This window comes from Xiphophorus couchianus, chromosome 22 (assembly GCF_001444195.1).
Source record: "Xiphophorus couchianus chromosome 22, X_couchianus-1.0, whole genome shotgun sequence".
Taxonomy (NCBI): Eukaryota; Metazoa; Chordata; class Actinopteri; order Cyprinodontiformes; family Poeciliidae; genus Xiphophorus; species Xiphophorus couchianus.
Genome location: NC_040249.1, coordinates 6025270 through 6044959, shown reverse-complemented (window position 1 = coordinate 6044959; position 19690 = coordinate 6025270). Strand labels below are relative to the sequence as shown.

Below are 19690 nucleotides of genomic sequence, written 5' to 3'. Positions count from 1 at the left end.
CATTTAGCTCAGGTACCTGGGGGAAAACCGGAGCCCATCTGTACACACACTGACAGGTACAACGCTGCGCTCCAGGATGGGGCAGGACTGCGGCCGACTGGAGAGTGGCAGATGGGTGTGTGCCGAGTGTCACCGTGACACCACCAACCGCGCCACGTCTCCTTTGGACTTTTTCCTTCTCCTCTTTGTTTTTACGGCTTCCACATTTCTCGCCCAAACCATTAAAGCGACGGAAGCCGCGCGATTTAGACATCCATTATACGCTTGAACGGCTTGTCTTCTTCGCTCCATCACGGAGCATCTCTCAGCAGGGCAGACCCAGATGCCGGGACCCTAATGAGATTAGGCCGCGGACAGGTTGGTGGCCAGTTACCTGTCACAACCGCTCTGTCTGCGTGTGGAGAGATTTATGAGCGTGCGCGTTTGCGCGGAGGCATGCGTTTGCTTTTGCGCGCTCTCTCGGTGCAGGCGTGTCTGGTGCGACTCTGCTGCCATGTTGATGGTGATTAATGAGCGGGGTAATCCATAGTCTCGTTCTGTCAGTGATAGACACATCAGAAGGACCCCAGAGCCCGACGCGCGGGCGGACCCACACGCAGGTACCGCAAAGCAGGCGGAAAAGTCGCTGCTGACAGATTCTTGATTGTTTTCCAGTTTGTTATTGTCTCGGAGGCTTTCGGACATTATCCCTTTTAAAATCAATCTCACCGGAGCAAATTTTCATGCCGAGGCTAATTTTGTTAGGATCTCGGGTTGTTTTTTTAAAAAAAAAAGGATACTTTAGTATATTTCAAACATACTTACATTTGAGAAAGTGCATTTTAAGTATTAAGTGTACTACCTATAAACATATATGAAGCATACTAAAAGTATGCTTCATATATGTTTAAATTGAGCCAATTTCGACATTATAACCTTAAACACACTTAAATATAATTGTACCAAAATACACTTTTAAGAAATATATTAAATAAAAGTATACTTTAAGTGAACAAAATATGTATTTGCCCACGTGTAAATATACACTTGCTCAAGTGTATATTTAAAAGATATTTAAAGATAGATCACCAAATATCTGTCAAAGATATTTTGTGTATATTTTAAAATATATACTCAAAAAAGAATTTTTTAAAATCACTTAACTCTTATTTTAAATTATTAATTTCAGTATGTTTTAAATTACATCTCAGTGTACACTTTAGGCTAATAAAGTATGCCTTTTAAGGTGCCTTAATAATCTTTTACTATTTTTGTTAAAATGGCAAAGAATAAAAAAATAATAATCCTTATAGTGGGACTTGATATAATGTTGTTTAACAAAGTAACTAATGCCTCAAAATATCAAACATTGACACTTTACTGACGGAGGTGCTACAACAAAAACAATACTTGTCCTTAACAATAAATGCAGCAGGTATCTTCAGTTTTACATCGCTCCGAATATGATCTGTTGTTTTCAGTTTTGGGACTAAAACACGGAAGCTGTGTTCACCCAAACCATTTTCAGATGTAATAGATATAAGATCTATTATTGAACGGCATTAGCTGCAGTTCACACTCCAGACCAGATGGTGGCGGTAGTTGCACACTTTCAGTTGTTTTGAAAAGCGCCATAAAAAGAAGGAAAGCTGTGTAGCCATAGAAGATGACAGACGCTGTTCAAATTCGTCACTTTTACTCGCCTAATATTTCCTTAAAAGTAGAGATAAAAGCCTTGATAAAAGTTAGTAATTTAGGTAAATTCGAGCTGGTGACGTCATAGTCCGCGTTAGACGACAAGAACCGATGGAAATGAAATGTGGGTCACGAAGGCTGCTAACGTGTTGCTAGCTGGTGGTAAGTTATAAACAGTGCAGTAAAGATATAAACAAACTTACGTTGGTTTCAGAAATAATTATTTTAGCAATTTTATTGTGACTTTTATGATTATTACTATAACAATCATTCGGCTTCATGTTATAACTGTTTGTTGCGACTTAATATAGTTTTCTTCATAAACGTAACCTGGTTTTAATTAAGCTCCGTATGACAAAGAGACTTTGATATTGTGAGGCTGTTGTTAAAACCCGTTCATCACTGTTTTTATCATATTTTTGCAGTCTAAGCAAATGAAGATGAAAGAGGAAGCCAGAAATCAGGTATTAGAAAACCTTCTCAGAAGAGGCTGTGGCTCCACCAGATCACCAACCAGTTCAGAGGATGAAGCTCCACATCGTCTTCATGGTGTAAGTCTGTTTTCACTGAGCAGCTGGCTACATTTTCAACAGCAAAAACTGGTGTGTTATCAACACTAAGTGCTTAATAAACATGATTCATTTAAAAATAACTGGACAGAATTTTTTCCCCTTGTTAATCTACCATTTCTCTTTCATACATTTTATTCGTTGTTGGCTTTCAGGGCCCTGTGACAAACTGGTGACCTGTCCAGGGTGAACCCCGCCTCTCATCTGATGACTGCTGGAGACGGGCACCGCCAGTCCCCCCTCCCCACTTCAAGGATCAGCGTGTTCAGATCATGGATGGAAAGCTTTTAAGGTAGTTTGTCTCCCTTAAGTCCACACTTAAAACAACTTCATAGTTAATGCCAGCATCAACTGGTTTTATGGTATTGCTGACTATTTTTTTTCTACTTCTAACATAAACAGGAAAAGAAGTCACACAGAAATGGTTTTCCACCCCAGGCATCTGGTCCCAATCATCATCAGTTCTGATGATGTCACATACATAGCGAGTCCACAACGTCTTAAAATTGTAAGTCTTATTTTTTCTTTGCCGTTTTTCTGTACTCTTTAAAATGCAAGTGCTTTCTCTGTTTAATTGCTCTATTGTTGTTTTTTGTAGGTTTCTGTAAAGTGCAGTGAGTGGGAATGTTCTGTCGTAGATCCTCACTGTTCTTAGGAAGGAGAAATGTCCGTTTGTCTGGAGTAATACTGGAATACTGTGACATTGTATTAAAGCAATACTCTGTCCGTGGTGAAATATTTTTCGCATTTCCTCTGAAGTGTACCTATTGTTTTATTGTGCTAACTTTCATAAGCATGTTGTCTGTAAACTTTGAATGCAATGACAATTTGTACAAATCTGTGACAGTATATTGGCTCTTGAAAAAATGTGGGTAAGACTTTATTTGACGGCGTGTCATAAAAAGCAATATAAGTATACTAAGTTCACCTTCAGTTGTCCAAAAAAAGTACATTGAAGTACACTTAGTAGACTTTAAATTGTACTTTAATACAATTTAAATATTATTAAAGTACACTAAGCACAAAATTAGTTGTTTCAAAATGTCCCACTTTAAATTAACTAAATATACTCATGATTAGTCTGACTTAAAGTATGCTCAAGTATGTTACTTAGTACATTAATTTTTCACCAGGGTAGTTTAGTGTAGTTCCTTTTCTTTCATTAGATCATCTGTTTCTGTTTTGCTTTGGTTCAGTTGCTACCTAGTGATTCTAGTTATGTTTACTTCTTCTTATGTCTAGTCCATCCTTTGCGTCTCTAGTTTCAGTATGTGTCTTTACTCTAGCTATTTCTTAGTGGTAGATTTATTTACTGTTCCCCTTTGTACATTCCTTCACCCCTGTGCCACTCTCCCTCTCCTCACATCTGCAATCAGTTAGCTCATCAGCTAAGTTTTGCTCAGCATTCATCCTCTCCAGTATTTAAGCACCTTATCATCAGTCACTCCTGCTGGTTCCTCTTGTCTACTCCTGTTAGTTACTCATTTCTCCACATGTTCTCCTTGCTAGTTTCCTTCCTTTAGATTTTGGTTTTTGTTCCGACTTCCTGTGCTCCCATGGATTTTTCTAAGTTTTTGTTCTTATATTTTCATTAAATCTTCACCATCAACTCAATGCCTCCGTCAATTGGCATTTTGGTCGATCTACATACTACTCTTCATGACAAATTTATTCTAGCTGCTATTCAAAATGGGAATTTCCTATTGTGAATTAAGTCAACTACCGTATGACATACAAAAATTACATAGCTACCTGAATAGAAATCTTTAATCTTCATTCTATATGAAGGACATGAAGAAACACCAGTTTCAGAATGAAGGCAAACAGGTCGAGTTCTCACTGAAAACTTGTAGTTTGCTTTGGAAAATAAAATAAATTAAGGTACAAAACTTAATAATATGCTGTTTTTTTCAGGAATTTTAATTGACATCTTTTCTTACCGACTTTCGTTGAACCAAAGCATCAGGAAACCAACATGAGACAAAGTCACAAGAAGTTTGAAAGTAGAGAGTCAAATTAAACCAATAAGCTTGCCATCTTTTGCTTAAATTAAATAGTTTAATTTACCACTGTGGTACGTTTTAGTGATGTAATGTTATCACCCCAGTATGAAACAATCCTGCCTCACTAGCAGGGAGGAGACGATAAACCGAAAGGAGAAATGGAAAGGCTGCCTTAGGTCAGAGATCATGTTATTTAATCAATGAAGCAAAATATAATTTATCTACAAAAGACGTGTTGAATATTAAAAAATTACAATTGGTAATCTTAAATAAGAAAGAAGTCTCTATAGTGAAACTGAAAGAAGCACAGATAAGGTCAAGGACAGGTTGCGATCCAGTTGCACAGACCTGTCCAGCCCAGAGAAGCTTGTCTGTGGCTGTCCAGTCCGATGATTAATGACCGAAGGGATCCTCTGGTCCACCGCAAGCCTCTGCCCCAGTGACACCGGTCCATCCTGCGCCGTGTTCTCCAGCACCTCCGGGCGGCACCGAGCCTTCAGGTGTCAGCTGCAACCCATCAAACATAATGAGGATGATGACATCTTAAACAGACACAAATCAAAACCTGTAGAAGACGGATTTAAATTGCTTCTCAGTAGTGTATCTCCAATACTGAACCTAATTTTCAATGTTTGCTCATAGCAACAGGGAGCAATGTTCCTACGTTATAGAAAATTTCTTTAAGGGCTGTTGTGTTTGTGTTACACCCAGTGCTTTAAAATGTTGTACAGTAGAACAAGAAAGATTGAAATTCTTTGGTAAGTCTGTAGAAATGCTCTGTATTTAAACAGTAATGTATCCAACAGGTTATTAATGGTGAGGATATTTGATGTGGGCGATATGGGTCACTGCCAGAGCAGATTCCTTAATTACTGGCAAATCCTGTGTTATGTTCATAAACTGAGGATTACTAATGAAGATAAAGCTGGTATTTGATCTGCTCCTTTCTCTTTCACTCTAAAATAAAGAGGAATTTTACTTTCTTCTTTAATGATGAATTCTTTTACATCTTTTACTTAGCCCGTAAAGTGTTATTTTGTTGAATAAGCAGCTGAAAGTTTGATTATTACTCTGACCAGAGCTTCTTTAAATTCTGATCAGTAGGAGTCAGAGATCTTTGTGAATCACAAACGTAATGACTTTATACTCAACTTAAAAGCATAAAGACTTTGGAGTTGACTTTTGAAACACCAGATTGCAGAAACACTGAGCTGATTTGTTTAGTCAGTCAGCCTCCTACCTGACCACAACTGAAAATAAAATAAGCAAATATGAGATTGTGCTATAAAATTGCAATTTGCAATTGCAAATAGTCAGTACTGGTTTTCCGTGAACACCCAAATCGGCATTACTGGACATTGTGTCAATAATAAATATCTACTTGATAATTAAGATTTTTTAAATGATTTACAACAAAAAACAAAGAAAAACAATAAAACAAACAGAAATTTATGTACACAGTTTGATTCAAGCCATATTTAAATTGACATAGACGAGGGTTTGCTTCGGTGAACGGTTTTAAATGTTTGACAATAATCTCTGCAGACGGTCCACCTTTGATCAAGTCTCTCAGTGCAGTATCTCTGCACGTCGTTTCTCAGAAACGCGCACATTTAGAAGGACGGCAGGCCATTACGCACTTTAAAAGGAGAGGCATGGTGAGCAGCCAGGTTATGCTCTTCTATTCTCCGTATTCTTTCTTCAGCAGAGCGGCCGGTGTCAGTAGGAGACGGCAGAACAATGGAGGTGAGCTCTCTGATCTCAGTGCTCCTATTGTGGCTCATCATATTATTAATGTTCGTCTCTGAGAAAAGTCACGGCCTCTGCCTCGCAGCTCCTGCGTCGCTCTGTCATCTCCGCTCTGCTGGACTTCCTATCTTCTCTCTGTTGTCCTTCCTCCACATGCGGCTCTGCATCCTCTGTGTCGGATCGCGCAATAAATAAATTTCCAAGAATTAAACGGCACTAAGAGAAACTCATGACGATCTTGCAAATCTTCCTGAAAAGTTTGGGCTTTTTAGACCAAAGTGATTGAGATAAAAGCGAACCTGTTGAGTCTTTAATGAACTTAATAACTGTGGGAAAGTAATGTTAAGTTAAAAGAACAATCCTGAAAAACTACTTTTTGTTCTTTTACAGTTTTAATGGGGGGATATTTTATGTCATCTGAATTCCTTTTGAAATACAGCATGAGGAGCTGCTGTTCATTTATCAGTGCTACTATGGACTGCCCGTGCCTTGCTGTGCTCCAGGTCAGGACATTGTCCTTCACTGAGGACTCAAAGTAATTATTAACCTTATGGGATTGTCCCAAAGCCCATAGGTCAATCACTGCCAAGAGTCAATCATCAAAGGTCATGACATAGCAACACCGTCGTGGAGAAAAGGACTCGGGTTGAAAAACCCAAGTAAAACCAACAACTTACATAAGCTGATGAATGGCAACAGTTGAAAATATTAACTGATGACAGTTTAAAATAAGATATTTTGAAGTGTAGCAGCGAGGAGAGAGGTTAGACTTTCAGCAGACTTCACAATGAGATCTGAGGAATTTTTTCATGTCATTTTATGTCATTTTGATGTATTCAGTATTACAAATAAAGGTTAAGCTAGTCTTTGAAAAATAAAAACTTAAAAAAGCACAAGTTTAGCAGATACAATAGAGTTCCCAGCACGTCCATCCCTCTCTGGTCTCCCTAAGTTGGTTTACAGGTGTTTGTGTGTGTCTCTCTGCATGGGCGTGTGGGTGTGTGTGGGTGTGAGTGTGTGTGTGTGCGGATGGTTGTTTGTGATTTGTGTGTCTCTGTGGTGGACTGGCAGCCTGACCCATCAAGCTTCGTCCTGAAACACTATAAGAATAAGCAGCACAACCAATGCATAAAAATACTATGTCCAGTAATTCAATAGATTATTTACAGGCAGCCTAGTGACAGCTAATAAAAATGACAATATTAGAATATTACATCAGAGCAATGAAAAGAGAAACGTGGATTTAATGAAATATAATAAGGCAAAAAAGTGATTATAATCTGACAAATTAAATGTTGAGGAAAAATATTCATGATCATGTTGCTGTCATCCAACAAATTTAAGTAATTTAAATCAGAACTACTGAAACAGAAAAATACTGTTCTTTACTTAATTTAAGGTGTTGATAAATATAGCAATAAATTTATTGGTTGGGAAAACATTTCACAGATTCATTGCTAAGCAACACATATCCCCTTTTCATCCAGGTGTAATAAAGATTTTTGTGATGCTGCAGCTTTCAAACGGAAGAACGTCAGACATGACAGATATCCTGCTGTGGTTCCCGCAGCCTCTTGAGTGTGACACAACTTGGGGAAAGGTTTATCTTTTTTATTTCTAATCATGGGAAGAGAAGACTATGAATGTTCTCTACATAAAACTCCCTACCTCAAACTGAAGGTAATTTATGCTGCTGCGGCATTTGTTGCCCCCGGAGTCTTTGTGATGCGGCCAACAACAACTCTTCCCAGAGATGTTTGGGTTTCGTGGAGAATAAAGCGCCCGGTTCCTCCGGTCCAGCTCTATATCATATTCGGCTAGCTTGTTGGTGCCTCTGCGACAGTGAATGGGACGCCAGAGGCCCAGTCGCTGGCGGGTGGTCTGACACCGAAAGGTTAAATATGGTTCAGCCGTGGACGTTCTCAAAAGATGTTGCTGTTGGAAAATAAGTTATGTGGGTTGTACGTCTTCTCGCAGTCAGGAAATTGACAATACTGCCGCAGCGAGGCAGAGGGCTGTCCTGGAGCTGAACTTCATAGTTGACCATCCAGTTGGGACAAAAAAAAAAAAAAAGAGAGAGAGAATCCCAAGACCACTTTCATGGGCTGGATTTATTGACGGCTCATCAAAGCCCCGGCTAGGCGAGAGGTGTAAAATCGGCACAATTGGCCAAGCCTCTAAAATTGTTATATGGTTATATTCAGTGAACTCCTTGGCAGCTGAAACTATGACAACATATTTGAACTCTGTGACATGATGCAATTAAACAAAATGAATAGCTAAAATCCCAAACAAAGTACAAGCATTTGGTGCCTCAACTTGCATGTATTGTGACTGCGTTACTTGTATAGTTGTGATTATTTTATCATCAAAGCATCATTAACATGTCACCAACATGAAACAGCAATTGTTTCTTTATAAGTTCTTTTTTTAATCTTTTCCCCTGTGATGGATGTAAAGTCTTCATCTGAACAATTATTATAAATTTGTTAATTTCTCACTTGTGATAAAGTTACATTTTTCCAATCCACAGTTTAAAATCTGTGGTACCTAGCGCCGGTCCTTGAGGAACGCCCAGCTTTTCTATTCCTGTTCAGTATGTTATGTTCTACAATGATTTGTTAATGACCCAATTATTTAATTTGGGTGTTTTTAAAGCAAGGAAACCTTGAGGATCAGATATGGCTCACCTGGTTTAAATTTAATCCGTAGTTACTAAACTGAATAGTCCACAAAGATATTTACATATTAAAATTAAATAAATGATGATCTTGACTTTGACAGGATTATGTTCATAGATTAAGTAACACAGTGGCGCAGTTGGTAGCACTGTTGCCTTGCAGCAAGAAGGTCCTGGGTTCGATTCCCGGCCGGGGTCTTTCTGCATGGAGTTTGCATGTTCTCCCTGTGCATGCGTGGGTTCTCTCCGGGTACTCCGGCTTCCTCCCACAGTCCAAAAACATGACTGTCAGGTCAATTGGTTTCTCTAAATTCTCCCTAGGTGTGAGTGTGTGTGTGCATGGTTGTTTGTCCTGTATGTCTCTGTGTTGCCCTGCGACAGACTGGCGACCTGTCCGGGGTGTACCCCGCCTCCCGCCCGGAACGTAGCTGGAGATGGGCACCAGCAACCCTCCCGACCCCATTAGGGACAAGGGTGAACAGAAAATGGATGGATGGATGGATTAAGTAAACAAAAACCTGATAAAACTCAAAGTTTGCAGCGTAAACATGTGTTGCCAACATGGTATGATGGAAATGTTTGGTGTTTCTGAAGTGAGGTTTTGTCAAAGAGTTATAAGCTATTAATAATATACCAGGAGTGTGTCCTCAATCAGTGAAAATCCAGATTAGTCAGTCGAGGAGACTTGTGCAAGAGGGCCCAAACCCAACGCAAACCACCTTAAAATGGTGCAAGTCTTGGGGTGCTGTGATGGCACAAGGGTTAAGCACAACCCACATATGGAGGCCTTCGTCCTCGACGTCGCAGGTTCGATTCCCGGCCTGGTGACCTTTAAATCTGATGTCTTCCCTCTCTCTCATGCACCACCACAGAAACTACCTTACAGAGAAGTAATGATCACTAAAATAAAGTTGAATTGCTGAACGGTTGTACTTCCCATGTAAATTATGACTGGCTTCAGAGTAAATAATCACCCAATGCAAACACGATGATTAAAAAGGACATAAAACACAGTTCCTTTGAACCATTCCGACATTTATCTCGACCCCTGTTGGACTAGCTGTTGGCTTCGGTCTCTGGGAACGACGAGTCTGGATTCATACCAAAAGAAACATTGAATTTACCTCGGACATCCAAACTCTGCTGTGAGTAATGCCCCACCTCCATGTTAAATATGTTACAGATTGTTACAAGCCCTGTGGAATTTGTTAACATCTGTTGTATCTGAACAGCTTTGACAAATAACTAATGAATCGGGAGGGATTATACATTCTCTAAATACTATAGTCTACACAAGTTAAAATAATCTGAAAATAAAGGTGCAATTAAAAGGTTGGACTTGTAGAGAAGAGGTGTGTGTGTTTGTGCAGAATGGTTCACAGGATGGGAAGGAGCTTCAAAGTCTGGGGAAGGGGTCTCTTGCCCCCTACTGCAGCCTTGTTCACATGAGAATCAATCTGGTCCCAGTGTTTGATGTGAACCGCAGATAAAAGAAACGCAACAAAGAGGGACAGCGGGAAGATTTGGAAAGATGGGGAACAAACAGACAGAAAGATTAATGGGACACGCAAATAAAAATTTGGAAGGTTATGAGGAGTGCCAGAGGTCAAATTTTACTACTTGGTTAGAGTTTATGAAAGAAAAAATAGACTGGGGTTATAATATTGGTGAGAATCCAAACAGGGATGATCAAACCAGCTGATTGACAGAAGCATGCAGGCAGACTGATGAAGTGTCAGTCTGACACAACCCATCAGTCAGAGAGACATCAGAGGTTCAAAGCCAGCGTGGTGGACCCTAATGCAGCGTCTCCTCACACAGTGTCCCCCGTGACGCCAGGAACTCAAATTATCATCACAATACAAACTGCTTATCATCATCACCATCACCATTATCGTGAAAAATGAAAATCAGATTGAGCTTGCCGCAAAGCTTTCAAAAAAGGACTCGTCCGTTTAAATTGCTATCCGTCTCGCCCACGATGGCTTTCGCTGTAGCTCGTCTTTCCCCCTCATGGACTTGTGTAGGAATGTTGTTTTATTTGTTCTCACCTGAATAAGACACCATTGGACTACATGGGGACAACGAGAGTCGAAGAGAGCAGATTTTTTTCTGTTTTGGTCTTTTCTTGTTTTTATCTCATCTAAAACCGACTCCAACAATGTTGTTCTTTCTGCTAATTAAGATGTTAGAGAGAGGGGCTGGTCTGACAGGGCTCTGCTTGGCAGGGAGGCAAAGAGTCAATGGTCCAGAGCTGAACAGGAGACATTTATGGGCTGCCTCGAGCCTTTGTCTCCCCCCCACCACCACCACCACCACCACCACGGATCTTTTCAGGCCGGCTGCCTCTGTCTCGGTGACCTGTACAATGGGAAGAATGACACACCGAGATCTCAGAGTTGACCACAAAGAGCAGTCCCGCCGAACGAAGATTTCACGGCACTGAGACGAATCCGGACGCTGCCAAGATTCCACGGATGGTTATCACTTTTTCTCGGCTACTCCGTCCCTCTGCAAATGTGTCCCTACATGAAGACGGAACAATATTATGTATGCAGCTATGCACTCACTGGCCATTTTAGTATGCACACCAATACAATTGTTTGTTGACACTAATCAGTCAGTCGCATGGCAATGACTGAATGCATTTAGGCATCTAGACATGGTGAAGGTGACTTACAAAAGTTCAATCAGAAGGAGGGAGAAAGTGTTTTTACACCAGAAAGTCCAGTAGACTTGGTTCAATTTGGGACCAAAATTGCAACATTTGTTACATTTTCAGGTATTGCAGTTCACATGAACACAACACTGTGTCAAACAATCCAAACCCTGTGGAAAACCTGCTTACCCCCTCGCCTCTGGTGGCACCTCACCCAGAACCACTACAGGAAATGACAAAAAAGTCCTAAGAAGAAGACACTGACTGCAATTTCTGACTTCACAAAATGTAATAAAAAAAGTGGAGTGGCATCAGAGTCTAGCTGATGTAGAATGTTGATGTTATTTTTGGCAAAAGGGCACAAGCCATTTCTCCGCTAGAGCTAGATTCGCGCATTTGTTTTAGTTGTATTTACCCATTTACTCTCAGGTTTATAGAAAATAAGTCAAGAAAAGCAACAAAATGCAGCCGACAAATCTGTAGGAACTGTGTGGTGGAATAATGTTAATGTGGACCAAAATCTCTGCGAAATCTTTTGGATACCTTCTTGAATTTATGCCATGAAAAATTAGAGCAAGTCTGAAAACGAAGGATATCTAACTGTGTATTTGCAAGTTGTACCTCAAAAGCAGTATATCTAGGACAAGATCTGCTATTAAAGGTAACGCAAAATGAATTAGAAAATACCGACCAGCAACCCTAAAATACTAACCCTAACCAGCAAATCTGAAAAAGTTAATAGTAAAATATTTCTTTCCAGAAGGGATTAAAAAATAGACTTTCAACATAGTTTTCTCTTTTGCAGCAAGTGTTGAGCCACCTGTCTTGTTACAGAAGCCTCAGATCACCCCAGCAGGTTAAACAGGTGAGACTAAGGCAAAGCTCTGCATGGGCAGCTTGCAGAACATCCCTGTGCATGGGTTATGCACATTCCTTCTGTGACTGCGTGTGTTTTATGTGCGTATTTGAGCAGAATCCAGTCCATTTGATGGTCATCCAAGCATCTCAGTGTGTCGACTTGGACTTAGAGGCTGATCGTTTTTCTCTCTTCAAGTCACTCGGCTCTGTTGCTGGCTCGAACATGAAACTGCGTTCTGCTCAGGAAGACTTTTTCTTTTCCTTTCTTTAAATTGAAGCTTTCTGTCGACTTAAAACAAATCATTTTCATGTCAACACCACCTGTTCCTGTCTTATCTGCTTGCCAGTTTCGGCTCCTTTAGTAACGGCCATGTGTTGTCGTAATGTAACTCCATTTACCACAAAGTGTTGAACAGCACTTTCAGACGAGCCCGCGCCTCGCACAACAAAGCGGCCCAATTATAGAGCCATTTATGTGTTTGTCAGGGGCTTCAAATGGGCACTGGTTTCTCAGGGTAGACATATTGGCGAGGTCAGGCGCAGCATCTAAAAAGGCAGCTTTATTACAACACGACCCGTCCCTCTCTTAGATGAACACCCAAGAAGAAGAAGGGAAAAAAAACACACACACAAAAAAATAGGAAGAAATAAAAAAAATGACAACTTTGTTCTTTACAATGGTTTGGCTCAGGCTGTCTGTCTGGCTGCTCTGCGGAGCGCAGCAGCATGTGTTTCAGGGATTGTTCTGGAAGGGGGAGAGCAGAAACAGCAGGGAGCAGAAGACAAACAGGCAATTCGTGACTCATTAAACACTGCTACTGTGGCCAGCACGGCGTAGGGGTGTGAGGACCACGTTCCAACCGGGCGATAAACCCCACCCCCCAGCACCAGCTGGAGCAAGCATCTGTCTGCCGCACGCCGCACAACGCCTTGCCGCCGATTACCAGCAACAAGCCACATCCCTGTGGCCGGCCGCCGCCGCCGCCATTTTCAAAAGCCCTTACATAACCCGCCTGATTGGCTCACATGGGACCTTCAGGTCCACTGACCTGACTGGATTGTTGAAGCAATCCCTTTGACGATGGAGGAGTGAGAATGCCTTTCTGCCGTGTAGGTGGTGCACAAAATAGCCACTCGTTATCATCTGTCTCACTTTCTTTCAGGCTGCGAAGTAAAGTCCAGAAAACACTCTTAATGTCTTCCCAACCCATTAGCTGTTATTACCAATTAAGTGAAAGCCATGTGAAACCCCAACAAGCATGGTGAGGAGGAGAACTGGGAGAGTGACTTGCAAAAAAAATGTTTACCCCACTTGAATATTTTCACATTTTCTCACTCTAAAACCACTAACCTCCGTGTTTTTTATTGGGATTTTATGTGACGGATAAAACAAGATCTAATGCATGAGTGTCAGGTGAAAACAAAACGATGAATAGTTTTATATTTTCACATAAAAAAAAAAATCCTGAAAAGTCCATCTTTTACGTCAATACACTAAAATAAAGTCCAGTATGACCAACTGCCTTCAGAAGCCACCTAATTAGTAAACAAACAGAATCGACCGCCGTGTGATTTAATCTCATTATAAATCCAGCTGCTCTATGAAAGCCTCAACAGCATCATGAAGACGAAGAAACCCTGCAGACGAGTCAGGGAGGAAGTTGTCTGCCACACGCAGTGATAAAAACAATATCCCAAGCTTTGAGCAGCTCCAGGATCACAGTTTAATCCGGTCATCCAGAAACGAAGAGTGTGGTACAACTGCAAACTCACGAGCTGGGTGAGGAGAGAATAGGGATCCACAGCAACATGACAATATTGGCTAAATATCAGTATGTTTTGTGACTAACTGTTTTTCCCATCATGCAGATATCAACAGTTCCTGGTGAACATTTTGTTTAGTTTAGTCGTTCGGTTTCACACAAAACTCATCAAGTGATGTCCATAATTTAATGTCACAATATGAATCCTGTGAAAGGCACAGGCATGACACCAAGTGCTTAGTTTACCTTTTTTTTTCTCTCTCTCTCTGGTTTTATTATCCAAACAACAATAGGCTTTTAAAAGTATCCGTTCCGCTAGTGGAAGTTTTTCATTTAAGAACTCTCCATTAGACCGTCTGTCTCAGCAAGAAGAAACAGAGATCAGAGTAGAATATTAAAACAGTCGTGCTAAAGCACAAAGACACCATTAATCGACAATAACTTATGGACGCAAGGTAATTAAAAGCCTCCCTCAACTAGAAAAGCTCAATATCAGCACAACTTTGCAACGCTTTAAAAGTTTGGTCCCAGTAGAATTTAATGAGCTGCTAACTGCCTAATTAAATGCTGAGAGCAGATAAAAGCATGAAATATAGATAAGCTGGAAATGCTGCCTATGGCTTTGTGGTCCTTGTAGGGAAAGACTGTGATGTCTCCTGAAGCCAAAATCAGCACAACCACTAAACAGCGTCACCCTCCTCCCAGCTGTGAATGTTTTAATAAATAAGAGACGCTAAGCAAGCTGAATCACCCTCCTATGGAATAATGCGTTTAAAAAAGTCCGGCTATGAGCGAAAAGCTGGCGTTGATGTGCTGCTCCAGAAGCCCGCGCCACTTTCTGGGACTGAGGGATTGGGGAGGTAATGGCGCTCGCGGCGTGACAGAAGGGGCCTCTCCTCGGCAGCGGTAGCCGGGGTTGTAATTCTGACTTTTTTGAGGTCTTTACGAGTCCCTCTCCTCGTTTCTCTGGAATATGAAAACATCAGCATATGGCTGCTGACAGCACCGAGGCTAAGGAGTCAATTTCCCCTACGTAACATTGGGACAGCGGTGACATTCGCTTTCACTGCTGCCCCCCTGGCTCAGGCAGGGGGACAGAAGACAGCCAGGAAGAGAGGCCGAGACAGAGAGGAGACAGATGGTGAGCCGTGCAAGGACAGAGAAACTCAGATGGAAAGAAGGAGTGAGACTGACATGGTTTGCCTGTACTTCTTTTTTTTTTTGCAACAGCAGGTCTTCACTGCCACTCTGTTCACTGAGTTTCATGTGGCTACCAGGAGCAGAAAATCTGTCCGTCAGCTGCCAAAGGTTCCAGCTCTGCTCCATTCCTCTGAGCGCCCTTAAAAACCTGCTGTTTCACACCCATGAATTACACTGTTTATGGCAATGGCTGGAATGGGCACTTTCTGGGCACCGTGCATATGTGCGCCTCTATTTCTGCACGGATACGAGGGGTTGCCGTGTGGCAGATGGGAAGCAATATGGCACACCTCTGCCCGGACAGATGTGTCACGGCGCATCACAGCGAGCCAGAAGAGAGATGGAAAAAGCTCAAGAACATCTGGACCTGGGTGGCAGCCTTCACTCCCCTACCAACAAGCAAGCTTTTCTGAGGTGCCAAGAACCAGAACAGAGAGAAGGGAACATGGGGACGGGCTCGTTAGATGGCTCCTATGCCACATCAGTAAGTACAGCGCCATCATGACTGACAGACGAGATGTCCCACCTCCCTCAGTGAGTGCCGTCAATCACTGCTCCGTGGAGCGCCTCGCTGAGGCCGGTCCCTACATGGGCCTGTCATGGCCTGCTGCACAGCAGAACATTCCCACCACTCAGGGGGCAGCCGGGATAGGAAAAACCGGGAATTCTGCAAGGGCCGACCAGGGGAGTGTGTAATGACGAGACGAGCGACCGAAGGATCTCGGATTATATTTGGGGTGAAAATAAAGTGAGAGATTCTTGAAACTGCTGTCGTTTCTTATTTACTATAGATGATTTAAAATCTAGTTAAGTAATCTGTGTTTTTGCCCACACCTTTCGTTTGCCATCCATAAAAGCTCCCAAATGAGGGATTGCTCATTTCGAACGTAAATAAAGTCCACAAAATTATTAGAATGCCTTCTTATGTACATATTATGTTTACTTCTCCAGCTCTGACACCCAATATATTTAGGGTCAGAACCAGGAGCATGTGTGCCAGTTTTAATGCCCTGTGACATATAGTGGATTTACAATCAGATTCACACAAATGTTGTTCACATGAAAAGAGTTATGAGAAACAATCCCTGTTTGCCCTTTCCAAAAAAGTTCTTTAGAAACTGTAAACTTTCTAGAAACGTTATTCGTACAGAAAATAAATTCTCAAAAACTGCTGTCATTGCATATCATTTTAAAGCCCGGATTAATTGAGCACACAGAATTTGAAATAAAATGGGCTCTTTTTCTCAAAAAGAACAATTTCATCTGAGTTGCAAAAATGAAAAATATAATGTTCAAGATATTGAGTAAAAACAGTCTTTTGTTCTTTGAATGGTCTGCATAATACTATTATAAAGCTACTAACTAGCATCGGCTTCAGCAAAATGGCGCGTTAGCAGCACTATTAGCATTCAGCAGTGAAAACCTCTGAAAGAGGACAAACATGACGTCAGCAACGTCACTTCAGCTTCGTACACGGAAAATAACACAGTTCAGACATTAATTACCAAACATCTGGATTCTTCACCCATTTTTCCATAAAGTCGTCTTCTCCGACAGGTCTCGGCTCAAAATGCCAGAGTACGCAAACAAGAGTTTTTTTTCAACTTCCGATACTTTTAGACCTTTACAGAAAGCAGCTCAGCTTCCTGTAACCACAGAAAGCTGAGCTGCTGCTCAGCGAATTTATGATTTCACTGAGATTTTAACCAAGAATTACAACCAGTACGTGAAATAAAAGCAAAACAGGGTTTACAAAATATGTAGTGGGGATTGTTTGTCTAACCAAACATCCAATAAAAGTTCCATCAGCCACTATAAGGCACTGGGGTCAAGATTCTTCATGCAGGCAAAAGACGTTTACTGTCCAAACTTGTTGATTATCTTGGTTGCTTTTATTTTCCTTTTCAGCAATAAATTACAACGTTCAAACTTTCCTTTGTTCTCCTGTCTACTTCTGTCGCTCTGGTAAAAACCATAGGCTCCAAACCCAAATGCCTGCTGGTCCTTTACCAGGCCCCTGCACTTATAGAAAGTGGATTGATCCACCTTACTTCCTGTCTTAGAAAACAAATAAATAAGAACAAATAATAAAACAAAAGATAAATAGAATCGACAATTATTAACCTGCAAATAATACAAAAACTAGAAATTTAAGAATAAACTAACAAAATTCAAATGGATAAAGAATAAATAGCTCCAACAAAATATATATTTACAGGTACCCATTTTTCACCTGGTTACATAATATTCTTGGAAAAGTTAGGATATAATATGCTAGAAACATTTTTTTTTGGTTATTTAAACCAACTAGTTAAACAACCCCACAGTGATGAGGTCTGAAAACTTATTAAAAGACCTCCATTCATTTTGTTTGACTTCATATTTATGCAATTGGCAGATACTTTTGCGTGAGTCCATTTACAAATGAGGATATAGCAACGTAGTTAGCACCAGACTTAACAATAAGGTATTTGGAGTGAAGGTCACTGTCATGAAGTGCAATGTAGAGGTGGTGAGGCAGACGCTGTAGGCCCAGGTGAATAAGATAAGTGATGATTTAATGATCAAACTCACATAGAACGGTCCAAAAACCGAGGCAGCACTGCTGAGCTGAATCCAGGGCTCATCACAGGTAGCACAAGGCATACGAATGGGCAACGAGTAACGCAGACAGGACGCCAACTGAGACGACTGGCTTGACACATGACAAGGACACGTGACACTAAATACACAGGAGGTAATCAGGGAACGAGACACACCTGGGAACTAATCAAGGGGAGACAGGACAACACGGAGACTCAGAAACAGAGGAAACTCAAAATTAATATACAGAAAAACTCAAACCATGACAGTCACTAGTCAGGCTATGTGGCTTTGGTGCAGATATTTAAGCAAATTTAAATGAAGGTAAAAATAAAATAAAGAAAGAAAGAGAAGGAAAAAGAAACTTTTGGGAAACAAATGAAAATTCACCATATATTTTAGGCTCAAATATGCAAAAACTGCTAAGTCTGGTAAGGATTAATAGTGCTGATGAAAGCAGATCAGATACGATTTTAGGATTCAGAAATAACAAATGACTTGCAGTGAATCCCAAGTATGTGTAGAGCTATGGACCACAACCACTCGCAATCAGCAACGAGGAATTATCACTTTCAAATAGTCAATACACAGCCAAGGTATTTTCAGCAGATCTTACGGCGCAGAGAAGTCCAAATAAATACACAATTGACTTAAAAAGCCAGATCAATTTGAATTTTCACGTGACTTCAAATACATTTGAGCCTTTGCGACATTTACAAAATCTGAATTTGAAGAGTGTAAAAACATGCAGGTTTTCTTTGTTTGGTTGTTTGTTTTTGTCAGAAACTTCCCCTCCTGCCAAGCCTGTCAGGTGCTGTTCAACTGATGATGTTCAGTTCAAACTGCACCATAATAATAATAATAATAATGATAATAATACGTTGGAGCTCAATTAAACAATCCCAGAACAATTTCACAGCAGAGCAGTCAACAGGTAATTAGCTGACTTTCTTCAGTGAATATGAAGCCTGCAAATTAGCAATGATTTGGTTTACGTGGAAACAGACAGGACTGTGGCGGAAATCCGTTGGGAAACTCAAATCTGTCTATTACTGTTTGATCACTGACTCGTCCATTGGCACCAATGTCTCTATTGTTCTCAAAGGATTTGCAAAAACGGTGGCGTGAAACAAGAACAGCCTTTTATTTACATAAAGTTACTTGAACATTAATGGTGTAGCTCAATACTCTCATACAGAGTGGATCATTAACTATGAGTCAAATATATCAAAGAGCTGTCAGAAACGGTGAAGCCTTGACTGCCTACTTAATAGAAAAGTAAGAGAAGAATGTATCATAAAATGTATTTGTTCTCAGAATCACAGCATTGACATGTCAATTGAAAATTGGAATTAGTAACTATCGTATGTGAAAGGTTAATTTGGATTCTAAATATCTGATTGAAGTTTGAGGGAAAGCTTAAAATGGGGAAAAAGAGGTAATTCAAAGGGAGGAAATACTTTGAGCCCGGCATCCTCGTTTAAAAGCCCTGAACAAGAAAACAGCTGATCCAGCTTAGAAAACAATGATTTAACTTGTTTACGAGTATTTACCTGCGTCATAAACGAACAGTTTCATAGCGACTTTGTTGATGTTGCATTTTCAGAGCATTCTCTGTGAAATGAAGATCATTTCAGCTCCGTGTAATGTCAAGAATGAAGCCCTTGTTTCCGGTCTTGGTCCAAACATGATGCGACTGCAAACAAAACTGATTTCTACGCCTGATCTGGTTGTCACAGAACCACTTGCCTTCGGACATGTGCACATTCATTGAAAAGATCTGGAGTCAATATTAATGATGGATCATATGAAAAACTTTTTTAAAAATTAACTGTGTTGCAAAATACAAATAACCAGCACAACTTTATTTATATATTTTATTCATTAAAGTATTACAACGCATGTATTACTCTTTTATTTATACATCAGAAAAAACGTTTTACATTAATCTC

The 19690-nt window shown here is 40.6% G+C and overlaps 1 long non-coding RNA gene across 1 annotated transcript; it reads left to right on the top strand.

Moving 5' to 3' along the window:
• The first annotated feature begins 1389 nt into the window (after nt 1-1389).
• On the top strand, nt 1390-3138 carry LOC114137427 (uncharacterized). Its single transcript, XR_003593987.1, has 3 exons — nt 1390-2535; nt 2646-2751; nt 2842-3138. It is a non-coding gene; the product is annotated as an uncharacterized LOC114137427 (long non-coding RNA).
• Nucleotides 3139-19690: the final 16552 nt, after the last annotated feature.